Here is a 20,207-nt window from a genome sequence, read left to right on the forward strand (position 1 = left end):
AATGGTGGGAAAGGGTACTTAAGTCTTTACAACTACACCAAACTTCGATGCTAAGTGATGCCGACACACACGGGGATACGAGCCCCACATGCTTATATATGTGGCGCTCATTCGAACCCCCAAACACACACCTGCGTCTTCGGGGGGGAACATATAACCTGTTTCAATCTCGAAGAGTTGTGGATGACCCATGTGCACAGTGTTAGTTGCAGCCACCTACAACTCGTTGCCTGTTGCTATTCCCTAGGTGCTCTCAATCGCACTAGGTCGACGCCCAAGCATGACAACACACAGTCAGTGTGTTGTATCTGGAGAATATTCTCATGCGCCTCATCACAATGCATAGTCGACAACCCAACCACTGAGTGGAGCAGATACCGCAGGCCACTTGTGGTACAAGTGGTTATATAGACACACATAAGCAACAATGGCAGTACAGGAGTAGTGCAACAGTCAGTGGGGAGTTCAGTTCAGTGAGCGGCAACAGAGTGCACCTACGCATGAGCTCAATATAGGCCCAGGACCATACAATGCATCAACCTAACCAAAACCCCCTTTTAAGGCAACATAGTCTCAATTGGGAACCATTGTGAGTCATTTTTCTCTTATCATGGCTTACGCATTTTGGGTTTGTAATTAAAGGGTCTACACACCCTTGTTTTCCCAAGTGGCTTGTACTCCAACCCTGCGTGGTTGTGTATTTTGTGCTTGTATCTCTTGCTCAAGCGAGTCGAACCACCTTGAAAGCTTATGTTGTGGTTTGGTCGTGGATCTTAGCTAGGTAAGGTTGGATCCTTACACACTTGCACTTGAGGGGCATAGACGACGTGTTGGTCCATGTGAGTGTAAAAGCATTAGATTGTTTTGGTTTGCACTTTGAGTTTCCTTTTGTGCATCATATACTAGACGAGCTAAGTAGCATTTTCATGAAGCTAACTAGAGGTCCAAGTGGGATCCCACTAGATGGTATCAGAACCACGAGCCCTTTTACTCCAACCTTACATGATTGACTAACCCAGGCTCAGTTGGAGGAGTCCAACATTGATATGTTACAACATGTGGCCAAGTTGGGCTAAGATTTATCTGGCTGAATCGATCACATGAGTGCACTCATGACCCAATTGACTGCATCCATCGACATTTTGGTTGAGCGCACTTAAGGTCAAGCTATACTGACTCAGCCTAGAGAGCCCTTCAGACGTGTGGTTGATGAGACTGAGACCTCTATGAGAGGGGAGCCCCAAGGACAGATTGGGAAGGAGGACTACTATGTTTAGAGGGGCATGCATACACACACACAAGTGATACAAACCTAAGTGAGATAGCTAATATGGAATCGAGTGGACCAAGCTACACATAACCGCATAAGAACAACAATGTTAAGGAGTATTCGGTTAGGCAGTGCACGGGTTTGAAGTCAGAGCAGTGACAGTTAGTTGGGTCAGCAAGTGCAGCATAGTTGGCAGTTGGATCAGTTGAAACAAATTAACATGTGTAGTAAACAGAGGGCAAGTAATTTGAGCAGAGGATAAAGGGATGATGACATTGAAGTTTGAATCATGCATCGCCCATTGCATTTGGCATCAATAGCAGGGATAGTCTATAAATATTGGTTCCATTTTAATTGTATGCATTCAGACATTTTGTAATTTTGAGAATTTAGATCAATAAAGCTTTTGTTCTTGACTCCGGTTTGGAGATGGCCTCAATTGAGGATAGGCCTTGCTAGTTTTTATCGTTGCAAAATTTTTTCCTTCTCTGCGGGAGAGAGGGGAAACGATCCTGCGAGTCAAACTTGACCAGAGTTTTGAAATACTCGCCTCCGTTTTGAAAATAGCGAGAAATATTCCGTGGAATGAGACTCGACCTGTCGGTATGAGGTTCGACCGCTCTTGCCACCTTTAACAGGGGTAATCGAACCAAAGATCAAATGTGTGTTTGACTTAGCTAAATTATCAAAATCGTGTTCTATCCTAAATGCACAGAGAATTCAAGCATGTGCTATGGAACTTTGTAAAATGTATGTTGAAAAACATGATGTATGCTTAGAAAATGCTTTGGAGTTGGAAAATGTTTCTAAGGCAAAAGATGAAAATCAATTTCTCAGAAAAACTCTGATAAAAGGATTTAAAATCTCAAGAAAGTTTATAAAGATTTGGGAAAATCATGAAGGAATGAGAATCTTGGAAAAATAGAAAGAATTCTTGAGAAAAGGCAAACACTTGAAGGGAAAATGCTTGTCAGGAAAACTCCAACCTTGAGAATTTTTCTTTGGAAAATGATTGAAGATCCATAGGAAAACTCTTTTGAGAAAGGAGATCAAATCTTAAGAAATTGAAATCTCGAGAGTTGTAGCTTTAAAGACTTGAAAAATGATTTTGACTTTTTTTTTAGGCTTCATTTGAAAAGATTGAAAATGAATTCTAAGAAATGAATGCTTTCTGAGAAAATCGTGGGAAATATAGCTTGGGAAAATCAATCTTTGAAAACATTTTCAGAGCATCTTGAGAAATCGACCTCCTTGAAATGGAGTTTTTACAGAAATGCACATGATTTCATGATGTGAACTATCCTGAATGAATGAATGTCTTTTTATGAAAACATCTTTTCAGGAAAATATGCAATTTTAGAATTAAACTAAGGTAAGATTACCACATATTTCGACTATGGCCATAAATATGCTTGTAATTTACTTAGTTAATTCCAAAATACTTTGTAAATATTAAAGATATGCAGTGAATTTTGGAAGATAGCCTAAGAGTGTAGGCTCGGTGTGACTAGTAGGAAGATGCTGAATTTGGGTCTCGCCCATATTCCTACTAGGGCCGTAAATATGGACTCCACCGAGTTCATCAACTCCCTAAGAGTTGATGCACGTGCCATTCGTGTACATCCATAGTGATTTTGAAATAAAATGCATGAATCACATAATCAGAATATTGCAGAAATTCAAACTATATGATATGCATCCTAATTTAAGCAGAAAGGTAAATTTCTTATTCTAAATTTTATATTATTACATCACTAAATAAACTGAAAGAAACAAAATTGCAGATTCTGACTCCTTCCTCTGAATGTCCCTGCCAAACTTGAGATGGGGTTAGCTCAAATATGTGGGTTTTTCCAAGATTTTCTAATAATATCCTGAGATTATTGGACTTAGCTTGATATAAACCCGATTTTCATACTTCTTTGATATTTGAATGATGAAAATGCATGAAAATACGATAATAAATAGTTTGAAATTCGAAATTATGGTCAAAATGATGAAAATACCCCTAATATTAAGGTTATACCTTTAAAATCAGGATTTTTGAAGGAATTTTGGTAAAATTTGAGATTTTGAAATTTGAATTGAACCAAAGATGATGAAATACATGATGAGACATGATGATATGCTGCTAAACATATTAGGACTGTAAAAATCAGAATTGATGTTTGACACTTGGCCAAAATAACGAATTTCGCTTGTTTTTCGCTCGGATCAGGGTCCCGCGGGAACCCCGATTTGATTATATGGCTAAACCGATCATCAAACGGTTCTCAAATTATGCCAAATTTGGTAGAGAGCATCCCTCTACTCTTATAAACAACATAGAATGATAAAATGCATAGAATGACATGGCCTAAATGCAAAATTTCAAAGAAAACTCTAAAATAAGAAATTTCGCCTACGAGTACGAACCAAACGTAGCATTTAATGCAATAATGCAGAAATCCACCATAGAAATGTCTGATATTTTGCAGGCTACTAAAGTACATGAAAATAAACATCTTTGGCTTTTACAGCCCCGGTATTTGACCTACGATGAGTTCGATAGCAGAGATTTGGTTCTGACGGGACTGAAATTAATAAGATCTGCTATAAAAATAGATAAAAAATAATAATCGACCATAAAAAATTTTGAAATTTAAAAGGAAGACTACTGACATGCATATGAACAACATTTATTTGTATAGATTTGTCATTTGAGTAACTGAATGATAAATAAAAATATGACATTACATGCATAAACCAGAAGAGCAGATATAAATACCAAAACAGAAGACCGAAATAAAAAATACGAAACTAGAATGAAGACTGTCCTAAAAATTGCAAAATTTTAGAATCAAATAGAGGACATTTAGAACATAAAGTTCACTTTTTATAGATTCGGATTTGGAGCTATATTCAGAGAGAACCAAGCGACTTAAGTCGATCCAGAGTCTCAAGTGCTCAAATTAAGCTCTGACACATGTCCCAATCTCTCGGATTTTTTTTAGACAGGAAACAAAATCATAAAAATCTTATAAAATCATATTAAATACTAGACTCAATTTTGAGTTCAGGGTATTTTTTTTATTGGGAATCAAATCTTCCATGAGGGAGATCTTGATTTTACAAGTTAAAATGCAATGTTCTGAATGTTTCCCGGGTCATAAAATCCGACTTGGCATTTCGAATTTTGAACGAAGCATATGAACTCAAATGATTCTAATTTTTTTGCAGATTAAAACGCAATGTTTTGAACGTTTCCCGGGTCATAAAACCCGACTTGGCATTTCGAATTTTGAATGAAGCATATGAACTCAAACGATTCTAATTTTTTTGCAGATTATCAGGGACAGCTATTCGCACATAATATATTTTTTTTGGCATTGTTAGAGAAAAATAAAAACATAAAATAATGTGTGGAATGACTGCTAAAAACAGAGCATTACTGAAATGCGATAGAATTGAAATGGACACTAAATACTACCTAATTAATTTCTAAAATATACTAAATTAACGAAATAAAATATGAATTAAATCTAATTAATGCATGAATGCTGGAAAATAATCAAGGAAGCATGATCATGCTTAATATATATCATTTTATGGGAATGGTTTGATCCATCATTCGGACAAACCCTTTTTTTTAAAACGAAAATTCATGTGATTCGATATGCGAATCGAAACAAAAGCATGATTGCAATAAAATCAATTCGATTGGAACTCACCTTGTGTTCTTCTGATATTCTGGAGCTCCAGATGCAAAAAAAATTTAAATGGAACCAAAAGGGGGGTGTGAATTCAGAGGAGGAAGGGACAAAATGGAGTTGAAATCCAGATCTAGGAAGAGAGCTCCCTTTTGACTGGGCGTGGGCTAGGGTATTTATAGATTTTTTAAAGAATTTTGAAATTCAAACAGAATGAATCTGGACCCTCCATGTGGCGCCATCTCAAAGGATGTCAAACCTGTCATCGTCGTGAAATTTTCTCTTTTCCCTTCCTTGCGGGAGAGAGAGGAAAATGCTTTCGCGAGTCAAACTTGACTGGAATTTGGAAATTGTTTTGAAATACTCGCCTCTGTTTTTGAAAATAGCAGGAAAATCCATGGGATGGGGCTCGACTTGTCGGTACGAGGTTCGACCGTTCCTGCCACCTTTAACAGAGGTAATCAAACCAAGGACCAAAATTGTGCTTGACTTAGTTAAATCATTGAAATCGTGTTCTATCCTAAATGCACAGAGAATTCAGGCATGTGCCATGAGATTTTGTAAAATGTAAGTTGGGAAAATAGGATGTATGCTTAGAAAACATTTGGAATTGAAAAGCATTTCTCAGGAAAAAGATGGAAATCAATCTCTCAAGAAACTCAGATGAAAGGATTTGGAAATCACCAAAAAGTTTATGAGGATGTGAGAAAATCATGGATGGTTGAAAATCCTGGGAAAATAGAAGTAATTCTTAAGAAAAGGGTAAACATTTGAAGGGAAAATGTTTGTCAAGGAAAATTCCAACTTTTAAAAATTTCTTCAGAAAACGATTGAAATTCATTGGAAAATCCTTTGGAGAAAGAAAATCAAAACTCGGTAAATTGAAATCCTAGGAATCTTAGCCTTGAAACACTTGAAAATCGATTTTGATTCCTGAGAAAGATTGGAAATTCCCTTTTGAAAATGAATCTTAAGAAAATAACCTTTTCCAGGGAAAATCATGAGAAAACTTGATTTGGAAACTTCAACTTTGAAAATTTTCAGAAGTTTCTTGAGAAATTGGTTTCCTTGTAGTGAAATCTTCTTGAGAAAATCATGGGAAATGCAAGTGATTTCATGATGCAGATGAATGAATGTCATTTTGTAAAAGCCTCTTTTCAAAAAGTATGCGATTTTAGGATTAAACTAAGTAGAATTATCACATATTCCGACTATGGTCGTAAATATGTTTACAACTTACTTAATTAATTCTAAAATATTTTGTAAAGTTGAAAATATGCAGTGAAATTTTGGAAGATAGCCTAAGAGTGTAGGCTCGGTGTGACTAATAGAAAGATGCTGAATCTGGGTCTCGTCCATATTCCAACTAGGGCCGTAAATATGGACTCCACCGAGTTCATCAACTCCCAAAGAGTTGGTGCACGTGTCATTCGTGTACATCCATAGTGCTTTTGAAATAAAGTACATGAATCACATAATCAGGATATTGCATGAATTTAAACTACATGATATGCGTCCTAGTCTAAGCAAAAAATCAAATCTCTTATTCCAAAATTTACATTATTACATCACTAATAAAAGGAAATTGCAGACTTCAGCTCCTTCTTTTGAATGTCCCTGCCAAACTGGAAATGGGGTTAGCTCAGATGTGTGTGTTTTTCCAAGATTTTCCAATAATATCCTGAGATTATTGGACTTAGTTGGATATAAACCCTATTTTTACACTTCCTTGTTGTTTGAAATGATGTAAATACAAAAAAATTCAGTGATAAATAATTTGAAATTCGGAATTAGGGTCAAAATGACCAAAATACCCCTAATATTGAAGATATACCTTTAGAATCAGGGTTTTCTGAAAGAATTTTGGTAAAATTTGAGATTTTAAAATTTTAATTGGACCAAATGATGATGAAATGCAATATGAGGCATGATGACATGCTTCTAAACACATTAGGACTGTAAAATCAGAATTTGACATTTTGCAACTCATCCGAAATAACGAATTTCGCTTGTTTTTCGCTTAGATCAGGGTCTCACAGGGCCCTGTTTTGATGATACAGTTAATCCGAGCATCAAACAAATTCCAAATCTTTCCAAATTCGGCATGGAGAACCTTTCTACCCTTAGAAACATCCTAGAATGGTAAAATGCATGAAAAGACATGGCCTAGATGCCAAATTTCAAAGAAAATCCTAAAATAGGCAAATTTCGCATACGGGCCCGAACCAAATGTGGTATTTAATGCAATAATGCAACATTCTACCATAGAAACGTTTGACATTTTGCATACTGCTAAATGACATAAAAATGAGCAATTTTGGCTTTTACAGCTTTGGGATTTGAACTATGGTGAGTTCGGTAATAGGAATTTGGTTCTGACAGAGGTAAAATTAATCTATTCTAACGTAAAATTGAATGAAAAATAGCGGCAGACCATAAAAACTCCTGATATTTAAATGGAGAACTAATGACATGTTTAGAAACAACTTTCATTTTTATGTCTTTGGCATTTGGTCAACAGGAACAGGGATAAAAATGCGACATTATGTGCCTAAATCATAAGAACAGATAAATATGCCAAAACAGAAGACTGACAAGAAAAATCCAAAACTGATATTAAGACTGTCCTAAAAATTATGAAATTTTAAAAGCAAATAGAAGACATCTGGAACATAAACTTTACCATTTACAGATTCGGCTTTGGAGCTATAACCAGAGAGAACCCACCAACCGAAGTCGATCCAAAGTCTCAGAGAATCAAATCAAGCTCTAACACGTGTCCCAAACTCTCAGATTTTTGTCAGACATCAAAAAATTCAGAAAAATATGAAAAAATCATGTTAAATACTAGACATCATTCTGAGGTTCGGACATTTTTTGGATCTAAAATCGGATCTCGTATGAGGGATATCCCGATTTTATAATTAGAAAATAAATCTTCACAATGTTTCCCAGATAACAAAACCCGACTAAGCATTTCGCCTTTTTAACGCAGTAAATGAATTCAAATCATTCCGATTTTTTAGCATGTTGTTAAGGACACCTAAGTGCGCATACTATGATGTTTTTATCATTTTTAACAAAAAATAAATGCATGAAATAACGTGTGGACTGACTGACAAAAACAGGAAATTACAGAAATAAAGTTGAATGCATGAAACATCAAATAAATTCCTAGAACAATGCTATTTTAATGAAACAAAATATAAATCTACCCTATTTTAATGCATGAACATGATGGAATGCGAAAATTTGAATCAAGAAAGCATAAAAGATTTCATTTGATATATGTCCTTTTATGAGAATAGCTCGATCCATCCATCGGATGAGCTCTTTCTTCAAAACGACAATACGAATCAAACCAAAGGTATTGTTACGATAAGATTGACTGGAATAGAGGTGCACCTTGCACTCTCATGCAGTTTTGGAACTCCCAAAGTGAGCGGCTATGAATGGTTTCTCTCGTCCTTCGATCCGGGCTTCAGAAGGTTCACGAAAATCGACCCACGCTCCTAGATCGAGCTTGAAGTGATGTGAGCCAGGCTAGTGCTTCAATGCACTCTTTCAACTGAGCCCAGAGGGGACGTGAATTCAGAAGAATGAAAGTAGAGTCCTAGAGAAAATTTTGGTTGAAATTCAAAATCCAAAGAAGCCTCCCCTTCACTGGGCGTGGGCTAGGTTATTTATAGAATTTCTGGAGATTTTTGAAATTTAAACAAAATGAATCTGGACCCTCCATGTGGTGCCATCTCAGGGCATGCCATTTTGGATTTTTGAAATAAATAAAATGCAATTTTTGTGGGTGAGACACCTCAGCAGAGAGTTTGAAAATTTTCAAAAGCTTTGCTTGATTTTCTCTGCAGGAATTCCCCCTATGGCGCCACCTCAGAAGGTGCTCCCTGGGAGTTTGAAATTCAAACTTTGCTTTTTGCAGGGAGTCCTCATATGGTGCCACCTCATGGTGGGCTACTTTTATTTTGAACATAATAAAATAAAATAATAAAAGGTGAAGACAAATGGGAGCTCTGGAATGGCACCACCTCAAAAGAGGTTTTGAGATTCAAAGTTGGAAGAAATGGGAGAATGCCATGTGGCACCACCTCAGAGTGGTTCCACACTGACATGTGTCAGAAGGACAGAGCAGTGGGCTCAGGTGGCGCCACCTCTGAGGAATTTGAATACTTAAATTTCTGCTTTTTTTGGAGGGAGCAGGGGTTGACATGTGGCGCCACCTCAGGGTGGCTCCACACTGCCATATGGCAAGAGGACAGGAGCAGAGGAAGCAAAGTGTGCCACCTCTGAGGAAGGTTGCTTCCACTTTTTCTGATGCAGGGGGATTTACACATGTGGCAGTTTAGGATGGTTCTGCCTCTTACTAGTGTCAGCTAACTGGAGGAGTCTTTTCAAAAGGTGCCACCTCAGGGAGGAATTTGAAATTCAAATGAGGTTGGCTCTGGAAGAATGGAGGGTGGCCATGTCGCGTCACCTCTGGGAGGTCCTGCAATGACACATGGCGAGAGGGAAGAGAAGGAGGAGTAGGGCCATGTGGCGCCACCTCAATTAAAAAAAAAATGAATTTATGGAGGAAAATCAGAATTTGCACCACCTAAGCTTGGGTTTGAACTTTTGAATTGTTGCTTTTTCTGAAGGAGTGACACGTGTCCTTTGCTTTTTCTGAGAAAAGCTAAGAGTGACATGTGTCATTTACTTTTTTGAGAAAAGTAGGAAAAGACATGTGTCAGTCTGCTTTTTCTGAAGAAGGGAGAGAGTGACATGTGTCACTTGCAGGAGACATACTTCAAATGGTGCCACCTCAGGGGAGACAAGCTTTACTTTTTCTGGACAGGGCAGCACATGACACGGCGTTCTCAGAGTGATATCAGAATGACACATGGCCAAGGGGTGAAGATGGTGGACATTGACACGTGGCATAGGATAAAGAGTGTGGCTAATGACATGTGGTGCCATCTTAAAGCGGCCCCACACTGACACGTGTTAGAGGATGGAAGGAGAGAGAAGGTGACATGTGGCGCCACCCCCTGGGTGAACCCCACGCTGACACATGGTAAAAGAATGGGAGGAGAGAGAAAATGGTCTAGTGGCACCAATCGAGAGACAAGGCTCCTATATTTTTGGGTTTTTTCAAAATTCAGGTTTTACAAAGGAAAGCCTATGTGGCGCCACCTCAGGGTGGACCCCATATTGCTTCTTTATTGAAATAAAGGTAAGACAGCAAAACCTCTTTTTTTTGGAATTTTCATAAAAAAAACTAGACTAATTGGTAAATACGAAATATTTGGCCTAATTACAAAGATTTTGAAAAGAGTTGGCCCTTGTATGGTGATTTGGCAAAAGAATGATATTTGAAATTGCTGACAAGAGGGCAGAATCTGAGATAAAATGGCTGAAATCCATATTGAAAGCTATCCAGATCGTTTTCCTGAGAAATTCTTTTGAAATTCAAAGTCTTGGGGGTAAAATGGGAATACTAGGTAACTTTGAAGTCCCAGGGTTTTGAAATTGATTTCGAAAAGGGTTGAAATTCGGATCTGGATTGAGGATTTTGAAATCGAGAGTTTTGGACTTCGAAATGATATGTTGTGCAGTAAAATGATATGAAATGTTTGTGCAATGTTACGCAAAGACATGGTTCAGAAAATACTACTTTGAATCAGGACTTGGAAGTTCTAGCTTTTTGTCAAGAATAGGATTTTGAAAATTTGCAATTTGAAGATATTTCTGAGTCTAAATAGATAAATTTTGAGACTCGGGAATGAAATTTAGGACTTTTTGCAAGGTTCAATCTCAGAAAATGACCATTTTGCCCTTAAGTGATTTCGGAGAACTAAAATGTGATAATTGATGGAGATGTCAAGAAGGTGAGTGAAAATTTGGGGTGTTTACAGATGCCCATCTTTGCTACTAAGCCGGCTTGTGGCCGAGCTTAGTGGCAAAGAAAAACACACCAAATTTGGGCTATATAAAATGCCCCAGTTGGAAGGATCTGACTGGGTGTGAGGAAATTAGCCCTGATGAAGATGGTAGATATGAAATGGAGAATGAAGAAAGATTCACTCTATGAAAGTGAAGTTCAGGTTTTTGCCCATAACCTGGATGTGACAGAAAATACCTCATATGGAATGAAGCTCAGGTTTGACCCTTGACCTGCTTGGGGAATTAAATATCTCATTAAAATGAGACTTAGGTTTGTACCCTTAACCTGATCGGGCAGAAAATGAAATACCTCATCAAAGGACGCTCTGGTTTGTACCTTTATCCTGATTGGGCAGAAAATGGAATACCTCATCAAAAGAGACTCAGGTTTGTACCTTTATCCTGATTGGGCAAAAAATGGAATACCTCATCAAAGGAGGCTCAGGTTTATACCCTTATCCTAATTGAGCAGAAAATGGAATACCTCATCAAAGGAGGCTCAGGTTTGTACCCTTATCCTGATTGGGCGAAAAATGAAATACCTCATCAAAGGAGGCTCAGATTTATACCCTTAACCTGATCGGGCGAAAAATGAAATACCTCATCAAAGAAGGCTCAGGTTTATACCCTTAACCTGATGGGGCGGAAAATGAAATACCTCTTTGAGTGAGGCTCAGGTTTGTACCCTTATCCTGATTGGGTGGAAAATGAAATATCTCATCAAAGAGGCTCAAGTTTATACCCTTAACCTTATCGGGCGGAAAATGAAATACCTCATCAAAGGAGGCTCTCGTTTGTACCCTTATCCTGATTGGGTGAAAAATGGAATACCTCATCAAAGGAGGCTCAGGTTTGTACCCTTATTCTGATTGGGCGAAAAATGAAATACCTCATCAAAGGAGGCTCAGGTTTATACCCTTAACCTGATCGGGCGGAAAATGAAATACCTCATCAAAAGAGGCTCAGGTTTATACCCTTAACCTGATCGGGCGGAAAATGAAATACCTCTTTGAGTGAGGCTCAGGTTTATACCCTTAACATGATCGGGTGGAAAATGGAATACCTCATCAAAGGAGGCTCATGTTGGTACCCTTATCCTGATTGGGCTGAAAATGGAATACCTTATCAAAGGAGGCTCAGGTTTGTACCCTTATCCTGATTGGGCAAAAAATGAAATACCTCATCAAAGGCGGCTCAGGTTTGTACCCTTATCCTGATTAGGCGAAAAATGGAATACCTCATCAAAGGAGGCTCAGGTTTATAGCCTTATCCTGATTGAGCGAAAAATGGAATACCTCATCAAATGAGGCTCAGGTTTGTACCCTTATCGTGATTGGGCAAAAACTGAAATACCTCATCAAAGGCGGCTCAGGTTTGTACCCTTATCCTGATTGGGCAAAAAATGGAATACCTCATCAAAGGAGGCTCAGGTTTATACCCTTATCCTGATTGGGCGAAAAATAGAATACCTCATTAAAGGAGGCTGAGGTTTGTACCCTTATCCTGATTGGGCAAAAAATGGAATACCTCATCAAAGGAGGCTCAGGTTTGTACCCTTATCCTGATTATGCGAAAAATGGAATACCTCTTTGAGTGAGGCTCAGGTTTGTACCCTTATCCTGATCGGGCGGAAAATGAAATACCTCATTAAAGGAGGCTCAGGTTTGTACCCTTATCCTGATTGTGCGAAAAATGGAATACCTCATCAAAGGAGGCTCAGGTTTATACCCTTATCCTGATTGGGCGAAAAATGGAATACCTCATCAAAGGAGGCTCAGGTTTGTACCCTTATACTGATCGGGCGGAAAATGAAATACCTCATTAAAGGAGGCTCAGGTTTGTACCCTTATCCTGATTGGGCGAAAAATGGAATACCTCATCAAAGGAGGCTCAGGTTTATACCCTTATCCTGATTGGGCGAAAAATGGAATACCTCATCAAAGGAGGCTCAGGTTTATACCCTTATCATGATTGGGCGAAAAATGAAATACCTCATCAAAGGAGGCTCAGGTTTGTACCCTTATCTTGATTGGACGAAAAATAGAATATCTCATCAAAGGAGACTCAGGTTTATACCCTTATCCTAATTGGGCGAAAAATGAAATATCTCATCAAATTAGTCTCAAGTTTATACCCTTATTCTGATTGGGCGGAAAATGGATGGAATCCTCGAAAGAAGAGAACCTTCGGATTTTGCACAATGAATCTGATAGGGGTTTTGCAAAAGGAAGGAAAATGGGGTCCCTAAACCTTTAAAAGGGGTTGATCTTGGGCGTCTCATTTCTGAGACTAAATAGTATTTGAAATTGCCTTTTGCGAGGAAATGATTGGTGGTTCGACCTTGAACTGAAATGGGACTATCTATCGTGGGACAGTGCAGACACAGGGAAGTGTGCGAATCTGAGAGCTCGCACTCTCAAATTATGAAAAGAAGGGAAGGAATCAAGTCCTTAAGAGGGATTTAAAAATTGATGTGAAGATGTATCGAAAACGGACGTCACGCTCTCACTTCACGTCTGGATAGTTAGAAAATATTGTCAAAATGTTGAGAATTCTATTGTTGATTCAAAGTATTTGAAAATGATGCACATTGTCGCAAAAATATTCATTCTACCTGAAGTATCACCTTCGAACGAGATTGACTTCGTAGCATCAAGATTTGAAATCCAAATTGCTTGCAATTGACCTTCTTCAAGGAAGCTATCAATTTCCTTGATATGAACAGGAAAGAGAGAATTTAATATTATGAGAGTCATTGACAAAAGAATATTGATAATAGAATTTCACAAATTTAAAGAAGATTCTTGATAGATTTGACAGTTTGATATCCTGGGAGCTTCTCTCATGATAATCTTTCTGCACTCTTTTGGGCTCTCTTGGGTTTTGGTTACCTTCTCCTTCATTTTGGAGATGTCTTGACTTTTCTTTCCTTCTTTTTCCTCTCTTTCTCTCTTCTTGGAAGGGTACATCACAAACTCCTTCAACTTGGAGATGTTTTGATCCTTCTTTGCTTCAAGGGTCATGTTGATGATATTGGCTCATGGGTTAGAGATCTTTGGATGATAACTGAAATTAAATATCTTTTAGGGATTGTCGGGAGGTTCATCGCATCTGCCTTCATCTCGATAGTGCTTTGGACTTTCCCTGGAAGGATCCATCACAAACTCCGTCATCTTGGAGATGTTTCAAATCTTCTTTGGCCCCGGGGGTCTACTCGCTTAATTCGCCTTCATCTTGATGACAATTGAGAGATCCCTTTTGCGGATATTTAATTGCAGCTTAGGTGATTTTGAGGAGACAGGGCTTGGGTAAATTCTCTCTTTTTCTAGCGCTCAGGATATTTCCACTGCCTTGTCTTTACAAGAATAATCTTTAAAGTTATGCCATAATTGCGATCAATATCAATCATTTATGGCTTTGCAATAACATTGAATCTTCTTTTTTGGCCATATCGAGGATTTATCCTTCATCCTTTTGGGTTGACCGATAGAAAGAATTTGGATTTTGAATCACTTTTCGCAAAAGCTTCACTCTTTTGGAAGTAATGCTGAAGGTAAACTGAGGTAAAGATTTATGCAATAAAATTATGAAATCAACAGGTAATTGATTGACAAATTACCTTGGGTAAAAGAGAGCGTTTGAGGTCCGACTCAACACATCTATGATGAAAGTTCTCCTCTCTTTTTCCCCAAAAAGAGAGACTCAGGCTTAGCTCTTACCTGAATGGGAAATAGAAATTACTCCTCTCTTCCCTGAAGAAGAGGTGTTTGCAAAACTAACTTTCGAAGAGAAATTAAGCTTTCGTCAAAGCTCCCTAATATTAGTCTTTTCTTATGGAAAGGGGGCCGATAGTAGTGAGATCAGAAAATTGGGTCATAAAAGCAACGAGTCCATCACACTCTCCCTAAAAAAGGGTCCTTCATGACGAAAATGGCCTAGTAGGAAAATTGGGGGGGGGGGGGGGAGGGGCACAAGGAAAGCGAGTCCTTGTCGAGTCTCTCCCTATAAAAAGGGTTCCTTGTGTGAAATTGGAAATTGTTTTGCAAACGGTTCACAAAGACGCGAGTTCCTTCAAACTCTCCCTGAAACGGGGCTAAGTGAACAAATTGGATAGCATGTGAAAAGAACGAGCTCCCTCGAACTCTCCCTAAAAAGGGTCTCTCGCAAGAGAAAATGATTGAAATTGGATATTGGGATTGACTGACCCAAAGGTCGAAATTGGAAATTGGGAAATTGATTGTTAGAAATTGGGTGACCCGGAGGTCGAAATTGGATGACCTAACAGTCGAAATGGAGAATTGGTTGACCGAAAAGGTCAAAATTGTGTGACCCGAAGGTTGAAATTGAGAATTGAGTGACCCGAAGGTCGAGAATTGGAAATTGAATTTGAAAAATTGTAAATTGGGTGACCTGGAGGTCAAAATTAGAGAATTGCATGGCCCGAGTGTCAAAATGACTTGGATCAACATAGGAGAATAAATGGCTCAAGTCAGAGCTCGAATAAGGTAAAGAGATCACGAGTCGGGACTCGGATCCACAAAGGAGAATGAAGAGCTCGGGTCAGAGCTCGAATAAAGTAAAGAGATCACGAGTCGGAACTCAGATCAACAAACCCAAGTCGGAACTTGGATCTTCAAAGGAAAAATAATTTTGAGAAAAACCTGAGTCGGAACTCGATTTTTCAAAGAAAATAATTTGAAACAAACCCGAGTCGGAACTCGGATCTTCAAAGGAAAATAATTTGAATGAAAACCCGAGTCAAAACTCGGTTTTCAAAGACCGACTTAAAAGTTGGATTTTGAAAATAATACCAATTCGAGCACTGGATTTTGAAATAATACCGGTTTGAGCACTGGATTTTGAAATAATACCAGTTCGAGCACTCAATTTTGGTTCAGTATTAGTGGTTGTTTTTCAATTTTGAATAACAATTTAGGAATTGTGATGGGACTGTTTGTTGAAATCCCAATACTGACCAGATTGTTATTAATGTAGTATAATTCAAATGAATGTCAATTGATGCACATGAATGCACAAGTGTGTAAAATGAGAGATTTGTTTATCCAGCCTGCATACAGAACAAATTTTTTTAAAAAAATGCCCCAGTATAACTGGGAAAAGAAAGTTTGATTCTTAAAATAGGAAGATTACACTGGAAGAATAGATGCTTCAAGTATAGAATTTTTTCAAGTGTCGAGCATTAATGGGATCTGGTAATTCTACCCCATCGGCATTGATGAGCCGATATGAGTTGCGGGGTAATGTTTCTTTGACGACATAAGGACCTTCCCAATTTGGCGACCATTTGCCACCAAGATGATGCTTGAGATAAGTTGTGGATCGAAGTACTAGATCATTGACTTTGAATCTTCTTTCGATGACAGACTTCACGTACTGCCTGGCTATTCTTTGGCGATAGGATTGAGCATGTTCTGCTGCTTTTAGTCTTCTCTCATCGAGCAAGTCTAACTGTGCCAGTCATTGCTGCTGGTATTGATCGAGAGGTAGTTGTAAAAGTGATGCAAATTTCAAAGCGGGCATCTGAACATGCAGAGCTAATACTACTTCTGTTCCGTAGACCAATTCTGATGGAGTAACATTTGTTGGAGTGCGAATGGTGGTCCGGTAGGCCCATAGTGCATCATGGATCTTCTCATGCCAGTCGCGTCCGGTTTCCACAGTTCGCTCCAAGATACGGATTAAGATCTTGTTGGTGACTTCTGCCTGACCGTTCCCTTGAGGATAGTAGGGAGCGAAGAAATGATGATAGATTTTGAACTTTGAACCGAATGTCTTCATTCTTTCATTCTTAAAATGACTGTCGTTATCTGACACAATGTCATGTGGGATGCCGAAACGGCAAAGGATGCTCTTGTGAATAAAAGAGACTACATGTTGGCCATCTATTGTGCGGAGAGTGATAGCTTCTACCCACTTGGTGAAATATTCTGTTGCGGCAAGAAAGTATTTGTGGCCATTTGAAGCAGAGGGAGTGATGGGACCTACGACATCGAAGGCCCACATAGAAAATGGCCATGGAGAGACAACAGATTGCAAATATGTTGCTAGAGCATGAATGGAAGGTGCATGTATTTGACATTGAACACACTTCTTCACAAAATGGTAACAGTCTTGTTGCATAGTCTTCCAATAATAACCTGCTCTGATGATCTGCTTGACAAGGGTTTGGTAGCCGACGTGGCCACCATAGATGCCTTCGTGTGCTTCTCGCACGACTTCTTTGGCTTTGTCTTCGTCTAAGCATCTAGAATACTCTGAACTAAATCCACGACGATAGAGGACATTGGCCAGAATGAAATATTGAGTAGACATACGCTGGATTGTTCGTTGTTATTTTTTTGAGTGTCCTGGAGAAAATTCACCAGTTTCTATGAAAGTTTTGATATTGTAATACCAAGGTTTCTTCTTTTGCTCAGCTTGGTTTACTTGTTCTGTTGGAAGAAAGGCAGGTTGGTCAAGTCTGCCAATTTCGAAAGAGTGACAAGATTCCCCATTCTTGAATGCAATGATGGAGCCTAAACTGGCTAGGCTATCAGCCACTTGATTAAAATCTCTCTTGATATGAAAGAGCTGAAATTCTTCAAACTTGTTGACAAGAGCTGAAACAATTTTCTTAAAAGGAAATAGCTTTTGATCTTTCACTTGTCATTCGGCTCGGACTTGATTGACAACAAGTAATGACTCACCGTAAGCATGCACTCTCTTGACATTGAAGTCTAGCAGAATCTTTAGACCTTGAATCAAGGCTTCGTACTCAGCCATATTGTGGGTGCATTGAAAATCTAACTTGAGAGAAAATGAAATCATCTCTTTCTCAGGAGTGATTAATAAGATCCCAATGCCTATTCCAACCATATTTTTGGAACCGTCAAAAAATAAATTCCAGATAGGATATTGCTGGATATTGCAGATTTGATCATCAGGAAAATCATCTTCGGTTTTCACTTCTTCTACCAATGGAAAATCTGTCAGTTGATCTGCAATTGCTTGTCCTTTAATTGATTGTTGTGAAACATATTCTAAGTCATACTGCATTAGTAAGACTTTCCATTTGGTGACCCGTTCGCTGAGGAAAGGTTGCTCCAAAATGTATTTGAGAGGATTGAGTTTAGATAAGATTTTGACTTCAGATGCCAGCAGGTAGTGTCTTAGCTTCTGACACATCCACACCAGAGCTAGGCAGGTCTTCTCTGTTTTAGAGTATTTCTTTTCATAGTCTATGAAAGTCTTACTCACATAATAAATGGCGTGCTCTATCAGGTTGCCTTCTTTGTACTGTGCCAAGAATCCGCCGCATGCGACTTGATTGACTGAGATGTATAACAAAAGAGGTTTTCCCAATTCTGGCGGCTTCAGGATTGGAGGATTGAGAAGATATTTCTTGATACGATCGAAAGATTGCTGACATTCTGGTCCCCATTCGAACTTCACTCCTTTTCTGAGCAAGTGATTGAAAGGTTCACATCTCATTGCCAAGTTGGAAACAAATCGCCGGATTGATTGCATGTGTCCCTGAAGGCTACACAATTCTTTGAGATTTTTCGGGGGTGGCATATCAATGATAGCCTTTGCTTTGGCTGGGTCAACTTCAATTCCCTTTTTGCTGATGCAACAGTTTGCCTGATTCGACTCCAAAAACACACTTTTGAGGGTTAAGCCTTAACTTGTAAAGAATTAGTCGTTTAAAAACTTGATCACGGGCTTCGAGGTGATCTTCTTCCTCTTTGGATTTCACGAGGATATCATCAACGTACGCATCCATGATTTTGCACATCTGATCGTGAAAGATGACGGCCATTGCTCATTGATACGTTGCTCCAGCATTCTTGAGCCCAAAAGGCATAATTGTATAACAGAAAGTGCCCCAAGGCGTAGTAAAGGAAGTTTTTGATTAATCGCGGGTGGCCAACTTAATCTGATTGTAGCCGGAATATCCATCCATGAAAGAGAACATGGCATGTCCTGCTGTGCTGTCGACTAGAAGATCAATGCTTGGAAGTGGATAATCATCTTTCGGAGTCGCTTTATTGAGGTCTTTGAAGTCTATGCAAATCCTTACTTTGCCACTTTTCTTTGGAACAATGACAATATTGGCTAACCAATCTGGGTAGTCAATAGCCCGAATGAATCCTGCCTTGAGTAGATCTTCAAGTCCTTCCTTGACTTGTTGTTCTATTTTGGGATCCATTTTTCTCAGCTTTTGCTTAACCGGTTTAGCATCTGGCTTCAAAACGAGGCGGTGTTCGACTAATTTGGTGTCTAAGCCCGACATATCTTCATATGTCCATGCAAACACTTCTTCATGTTGCTTGAGAAAATTAGTGAGCCTTTCCTTCTCTTTCAGGCTCAAACTGGCTCAGATCTTTAGAATCTTGGGATTGTCCTCTAAACCGATATTGACATCTTCAGTCGGATCTTGGACTATAGCTGATGGTTTATCCTGCTTCTGAACTGAGGCGAACTCTGGTAATTCCTGAAGAGATTGATCAAATTCTGCAGTCATCTGACTGCTTTGCAACCTTGCCATCTTCTGTGCTTGCTTTAACCCGATGAATTGCTGTCGATTTCTGGAAAGCCTTTGGATTGAGAACGAGCTTCTTAATCGTCCGAGAATGTATTCTAAAATTTTGGATAAGAAATTTGATTGAGGTAAAATTGCCCATCATAAGACAAACAATCATTTGAAAAGAACCATGCATAGAATGGCATTATAAAATGAGGAGATAGGGAGAAAGGAGACATATGGCATCCAGTTAGACAAAGAAATTTGAAATTTTATTGATCTTGAATTGATCAAGGACATTGATAAAATGAGACATTTATTGGAAAGAATAAAAATGAAATAACAAATGGTTCTCAATGTGCCCCTTTGACAAAAACAATGTTCTTTTGTGAGCTTCCGCCGGAAAACCCTAGTCCTGCTCTGTGGGGATGATGCTTTTGGATCATTGGCTCGACACGACCATCTTCATTTTTGCCCAGTCCTTTGAAGGGTTGATAACCATGCTTTAGGAGTAAATCAAATCCCTTTCTTGCTTTCATGAATTGTGGGAACAACGGATGATCTTTGAAGGCACTGTAGTTGATCCGGCCTCCAATCTTGAAGAATTCAGGACCTCTCCATCGAGTCATGGCCACAATGTGTAGAGATAATTCTGAGGTTGTCTGGAGTATTTCTCGATTTTCTCCGAGACTGATTTCTTCACTTTCCCTGATGTTAGGGATATCTGTTGTGAATGATGGTCGAGGGATCATGGGCTGCAGGAGCCTTTCTTCTGAGTCCTCTCCCAGTA

Source organism: Nuphar pumila, chromosome 4 (assembly GCF_984573655.1).
Source record: "Nuphar pumila chromosome 4, dmNupPumi1.hap1.1, whole genome shotgun sequence".
Classification (NCBI taxonomy): domain Eukaryota; kingdom Viridiplantae; phylum Streptophyta; class Magnoliopsida; order Nymphaeales; family Nymphaeaceae; genus Nuphar; species Nuphar pumila.